This window comes from Alligator mississippiensis, chromosome 1 (genome assembly GCF_030867095.1).
Source record: "Alligator mississippiensis isolate rAllMis1 chromosome 1, rAllMis1, whole genome shotgun sequence".
Lineage (NCBI taxonomy): Eukaryota > Metazoa > Chordata > Crocodylia > Alligatoridae > Alligator > Alligator mississippiensis.
Window position 1 is genome coordinate 93,500,178 of NC_081824.1, and position 6,930 is coordinate 93,507,107.

Genomic DNA, 6,930 nt, shown 5'->3' on the forward strand with positions numbered 1-6,930 from the left:
AGCAGTTACCTGGGGCTTTTCATGCATTAGTTAACAATAATTCACTATATGCTATGCAGGACAGTTCAGCATTAATCTTCCCATTTTACAGATGGGGAGATGGAAGCAGAGGAGCAGACTAATCTCACTGTGGCTACTGTGAATATATTGGTTCACCCACAGCTGCCAGATGTTGTGTCACTCTAGATGTAACACGTTATGTAAATAAGAATGAGCTAACTGGAAAGAACCCCAAACTGCAGTGGGGTCAACACCCAAAACAGACAAGCGTTGGGCATACAGCTTGGCAGGTGGAGATATGTCAGATGGGAAGGTGTTGGGGCAGGAGCTCAGTGGGGATGAGCTTCCCAAAGGCCAAGGCTAAGCCTTTACTTCCCTGTGGATGCCAACACCTCTGTGTCCTCTCTCTTTTGCTGGCTTCCCTGCTGCACCTATCTTTTACCTCTTCCCTCTTGGACCCAGCTGGGGAAGTAGTGAGAAGGAAAACAGAAAATCAGATGGTGCAGCCCCCAGTGCCACAGCAGCCTCTTGTGTTCGGCACCCGTCATACCAAGCCTATCCTGCAACTCATTCAAAAGAAGGAGCAAACCAGTCAAAAATTTGGGGAAGGGTTTGGGTTTTTTTGGTCAGGAAATCTTGATTCATTGAACCTGAACCTTTCGAGGGGAACACAGCAGTTTCAGTGAAGTGCTTTAAAGGAAGGGTGTATAGATCCTGAGCATAATTTCTGGTTAAAATGAAACCTTGGAATAGCCAGCTGGATAAGGCAGTCACCCAAGGTGCCTGTGTTCAAGTCCATACTTTTCAAAATCCACTATTCTCTATTTATCAGAGTGCAAGCTTGAATCTGGATCTCCCACACCCTAGCTGATGGTTATGGCTATAGCTTAAGTTATGGCTATGGCTAGCTGATGGTTATGGCTTCCTTTGATTGGCCTCGTGAATGTATTCTCACTTATATAACAGGATAAATTAAGAAATGTCCATCCCAGAATAATCCAGTGGTGAGGGCATTCATGTGTGAAATCAGTGTTCAAGTCTCTATTCTGCATCAGGAGGAGCAAGGATTTACACCTCCAGATCCAAGCCATCAGGCTATTGGCTCTTCTGGGGTGGGTCTCTATGTTTTTGCAAAACACAAACAAAAAGTCCAATGTAAAACACACGCATGCACACACCTCTTTGCAAACACTCAGGGTCATGCCAATGCAGAATGGTAACATATTTGTTGCAGTAGATGCCTGAAAATTTGGCAGACTTGCTTTAGTGGGAATGCATCACATTAGCTCAGCATAAATGAGACCAGAATCTGGTCCAGGCAGATTAAATGATTTGTTCTAGGCCACAAAAGAAATCAGTGTCAGAGCTGAGTTTAGGAGGCAAGAGTGCCTTACTTCCCACTTGGTGTCATCTCTTTTGTATATACTGGCTAGTATGTCTATACATGTCCCTGGGATATAAAACAATGTCCCTTTTCAGTGGTATCTTTGGAAGATATGGTGCCATTTGGAGGAGATGAAGACATGCTGATTTTTCTAAGGTAAAATTGAAAACTTTGCAGAATTTCATGAAGTCTTTGATCATCACTCTGAGACAGCTCAAATCTGAAAGGTGGTTTTAGAAGTGTAAAATTACAAAGTATATTAAACACTTTTTTTTAATTGGAAGAGACAGGGCTGTTTACAGGAAAGGGTGGTAGCAGCAAATGAAGAATGAGGGTGATAACCTCAGCCATCAACAACAATGTCATTGGTTTCCTTTTATGCTTAAAGGCTTCCCCAGCTCATGATATGGTGATTTTTCTTTTGATTCATGGAGAAGAAAATTAAATTATTCATGGTTCAAAGGGGAAGGTTTTAAGGGTAAAGCTTGAACTACTTCAAGAACTGCTAAAAAGTACAGAACTATTACATACAGCAGATAACTTCAGAGTGTCTATAGGTCTAAGCTGCACTCTTGTGGTGTATGTCTTCAGCACTTCCCTGAGAAAATTATTGGGTTGACTTTGCTCTGGGGCCATTTATGTCCCAAAAGAACCAGGCATCTTCTGGCATATCAGCAATTTTAATGTTCATTGCCTGGTTGAATTAACTATTACCTCTAAAGATAGACCACTCTGCCAATCCACATCAGTGACTGCCTGACACTAAAATCCCCACACTTGGTCACCATATTTTTTTGAACAGTAAGATACTGCTTCTATGACAGAATTGTGCATTGGAGTGGAGAACAAGAGAAGCCAAAGGAAAAAATAGTTTCTAGTGTGGGTGGGTGTGTTGTGTGTGCATGTGTGTGCGCATGTGGCATTTTAGGCAATACAAAACAAACAAGAATGTAGGGAAGAGTATAAACACATACTTACAAGCATTAACCAACTCTAGCTAAGGAAGGTCCAGAAGAAACTGGAAGAAACTTTGAACAACTGGTTCTGTAACTTCTTGCTGAAGGGTCTGTGAAGCATGTTTGCAGACCTGTTTACTATTTGTGCTGGATCCATCATCAGATGCTCCCCACCAAACACTCAAAGAGCTGGAAGTCTGTAACGTGGTATGTACAGGGGCATGTAAACTTAAAGGCTTGCTGTGAAAGCAGAAGGAAGAAATTCAATGAGTTCTTTCCTCCATGCTACCCAGAGAGCATCTGTGTGAGACAGGCTGGAATTCAGCTCAATACTGAGTCTGCTTGTATTCATGAAAATTATTTTTCCCTTGAGGGTTACACATGATGCATCCTTCATTTCTGATCAGGAATATTAGTTCTTTGTTGGGTTGTGGTTAGGCTGGGCAAAGAGTAAGTGCTACTGTCCAAGAAAGCCATTTGTTTCCACTGAAAAATATGAATAGTCAGTGGTTTTCTGCTGGGCATACCTGCTGGTATTGGCATAATTTGTTTTAATTAGTAAGTGGTGATGACTAAAATGTCCTTATTCTTAACGTCACATATTATAATGGTAAGGATTTTTACTCCCTTTGGATCTTGATCGCTACAAATATATATTCATCACCAAGGACATTTGTGATACATACCAAAGAGGAAAGTCTCCTGTCTGATTTTGAGGATGGACCTGTTGCCCAATCAGAGTTGGTCTAAGCAAATGCACAACTCCTACAAAAACTTCTGATCACTCCCAGCAGAAAGCCTCAGGATTGCATTTCACTTCCTGCCCCCCACCCTCCCTGCACCTCCTCTTATACTTCTGTGGCACACCATATCAGCTAATATGGGGGGGTGGAATGGAAAAATAGAAAAAGTAGTACATTTAGAACTGCCTATAGAGGTGCCTAGAGGAATAGTACATACAGAATGATTTAGAGGAATAGTAGATACAGAATGGAAAGAAGAAGTTATGTGCTTCATGGTGAATGAATCAAAACATGGACCTAAAACCTACCTCAATCGAGCTGCAGTGGCATCCGTGACCTGGCTGACGGTGAGATCAGCATGCTCTGAACTAAGCCAAAGTATACACTTCTGTACACTCCTCTCAGCCTTATGTTCGATGACAAGGGCAGTTCTGCATGGGATATAAGCACAGAAATGCAGGGTGGCAACAGGAGTCACTCAGGGTAAAAGATCGGTGGTGCACATTGAGGAACGTGTCTACTGGCCCAAACACTAACGCTGATACTGTGCTTCAGGATTTCTTTCCACAAACTGGCAGAATGTTGGGAGTCCAAACCAAAAGATAGTCTCAGTGTGTATCCAAAACACAGGGTCTATTTAGATAATTTAAAAAATATAAGTGGGATTCTTCAAATTCTCTGAGATCTAGTAACAGGCGTAGTAAAAACACCCAGAAAAGGGAATGGTGGGTCTATCTCCCAATGGGGCAAGTATATGGTTAACTAAGACGCTGATAAATAGCATCAATTACTGTATACTTACTACCTCCAATAGCTTAATGATTCAGTGAATTTTTCCAGGTAAAAGATGCTTATGACCATTGCTTTCATGCTCCTTTCCACACAAGTCCTGGGCATGCTTTGAAATCATTGTGAAATCCCTCATTTATTTCACTGAGAACAAGATCTGACCTGGTATGCAATATTCAGATGGGTTCACTTATGACTTCAATAAAAGTTTGATCCAGTATTGTTTATACAGTGAAAACTACCATTGGCTTCGGAAAGGGGTTTTTTTGAGTAAACGTTGCAGGAGCTGACCCTTGAATCTAATGTAAGAATGAAATGAAATATGTTTTATTTATCATAACTGCAGAAAAATAATTTCTCACCTTCAGAACAAGCAAAGAGGAAAGTAATTTAATCAAATAACAAGAGAAAAACAATTCTAGATGACAGGAAACGTGCAAAAAACTAAAATGAAACTTCACACACAATACTGTCATCTTCACTGACAGACTGAGAGGTTTGTACTCTTGTAGTAGCTGGTTCACATATGAGATTTATGACTCCACTAAGGAATGCTACTAAAGTTAGATAGCCCTTTACCACAAGCAGTGGCAGCTCATACTTGGATTGTTGAAAGGCCTTTGTTCAAACCCTACATTTAGCACAATCATTTACAATGCTATGGATGATAGTGATCCTCTGAGACACTTGGAAATGATAGCCTGTAGTGTGATGGGTAGAGGCTGTCAGAGACCCAGTCCAGAGCACGGGATTGGGGGCAGGGGGACAGCTCAGGGTTTTGGAATTCACTTCCTACATTTTTCACTAGTCTGGCTTTGACAATCTGTATGATAGCGTATAGAGGATTTGAGGAAGGCTTATGACGTAGTCTCCCATGGAGGCTAGGCTGTGATAAGAAGGTTTTCTGGGTATTTAGTAGATTCGATATTCTTTCTCTAATATTCTTTATTAAAGCATTTGATTTTAAAAAATCTCTAGTGTTCTTGGAGCATAAATGCATGAAAAACTGAACTAAATTAAGGATCTGAACTCGGTGTCCAATGTGACTCACGCAGGCATCGATGCTGTGTCTATTTCTCTACTGCAAACTCAATTTCTCCTTCAGAAAAAATCCTTTATTTCAGCCTCTAAATGGAGTTTTAGGTCTTTAACTCCCTTCCATTTAGGCAGCACTGAAGATAGGTTTGTAAAAGGAATCTTTACAAAGATATGCATGAACCACAATTTTATTATTCCAAATACTGTTTTCAGCTGCATTTAAGCAATTGATTTGTGATATCTGAAAAAAAAAATAGGGGCTCTGACTTATCGGGAAGCAACCAAGTTTGATAGTTAAAATAGTTGTTAGGTGTGTGTAAGTGTGTGTTCTGCTCGGGCACTGTGAGATGTAGAACTAAATCACCCATCCTCTAGGCATTTCTAACTGTTCAGAGGAGATGATACATCCCACCTTTGTAAAACCCTTTGAGATCTATCGGTGCAGTGCACTGTTTAATTGCACAGCATTATTACTCAGCTTTGATTTCTTAGGATGAAAGGTGCTCTGTAAGTGTGAAGGATTAATTATCATTGTATCACTTTAGCTTGTTATCATGGGAATTCCTCCATCTTCTTTCCAACTATTTTGCTGCAAACAAGGCTTCATTTACTTAGCAATTTACTGACCGTGTTTACAGTATCAGACATACCTGAGGCTGAAGCAGTGCAAGTTGTCTCCTTACTGAGTTGCCATCACAGCTCTCAGCTGCATGTCTAAGCTCATGCTTTTGCACACGTTACCTGCAGTGAATCATCTGCAATATGTTCTGATCATTTCTTTTCTTTTTTCCAGGAATGCTCACTGACAGAGTACCTTGCATGGAGAAAGGGAGCAGAGCAAACCTTGTCACTTCACCAAATGACACCAGCTGGTCCGCTCACCACCCCCTCTGGCTATAAGTCAAGCAAATAAAGCAGCTTCCTGTCATTAAGTCTCTCAGAGGAAGCTTCAATCCCACGGGTGCCTTTGGCCCAGAAGACAGCACATCATGGACCCACACAATGTGCTCAGCATTCCTACTACCACCTCTTCTCCTTTGAGGAACACACTTTCCTCTTGGTTTCTTTCTGGGGGGATTTTCACCCTGGTTTCAAAAACCACATGGACCAATGTAGGTACTTTTCCCTCTCTGACTTCAAAGTTCAGATATTTGAGACTGGACAATGATGGATTTTTTTTTTTCAAAAAACTGCTGTGGTTTTGCTGCTACATTAAGAATCGTGATTTGCATTGTATGGTTTTGGACCTATTCAAGTTTTGATGGGGGAAAGGGGTAATACTGGCGTAGCAACGCTTCAGTCTCATCTCTGTCCTACCCATGATGCACTTTTAAATGAAGAGTTAGAATATTTTATTGGCTAATATACTTTCCTTGTTATTTTTACAAAGGCCATCTTTATCCTTTTTAATGCCATATTTTCAGTGTTACACTTTTATGGCTTTTAATTTTTGATTTGACAGATGTAAGAAGCAGCATGAATAGTTTATACTGTGGTTTTTCAGAGACTGAATGCCAAGAGAACTCAGTAAATGTTTATTCTTCTCAGCTTTCTCTTTAAATTCCCCTAAATAGCGCCCCATTTGGGAACAGAGCAAGAGTGTTGAACTAAAGACCAAAATTCCCTCAAGGTGTAAAATAATCTGAGGGGAATATTTGCTGGGCGTCACGAAAGACTTGGATGAAATTTCAACCCTGATGGTTTTCAGTGATCCAGGAAGCCAGTGAGACAATCTCTCCATATGCATAGCCCTTTCATGATAATTAGAATGGTATGGACAAACCAATGAAAGCAAGGGGTAGAGTGAGAAAGATCCCCCATGATTCTGTTTCACTGTTTGCTTTCTCCTGTCATGGTGAAGAAAAATGTGCAATTCGATCCTCAATCAGTGGGTGGAGGATAACAGGGTAGAATTTACTTGTGTGCACTTGTACAGTTGTAGCCAAGAGTCCAAAAGTACACTAGAGCATGTATACTGGCACTGAGTTGGTAAGACAGTTGTGGAGTATCCCATTCTGAC

The 6,930-nt window shown here is 40.9% G+C and overlaps 1 protein-coding gene across 1 annotated transcript in view; it reads left to right on the top strand.

The window, feature by feature from the left end:
* The window catches only part of SOBP (sine oculis binding protein homolog), a 155,272-nt gene extending 149,480 nt beyond the window's left edge, over positions 1 to 5,792 (top strand). The window contains exon 8 of the mRNA XM_014605855.3: positions 5,704 to 5,792. The gene's annotated coding sequence lies outside the window, so the exon portion shown is untranslated. The remainder of the gene's footprint in view (positions 1 to 5,703) is intronic.
* Positions 5,793 to 6,930: the final 1,138 nt, after the last annotated feature.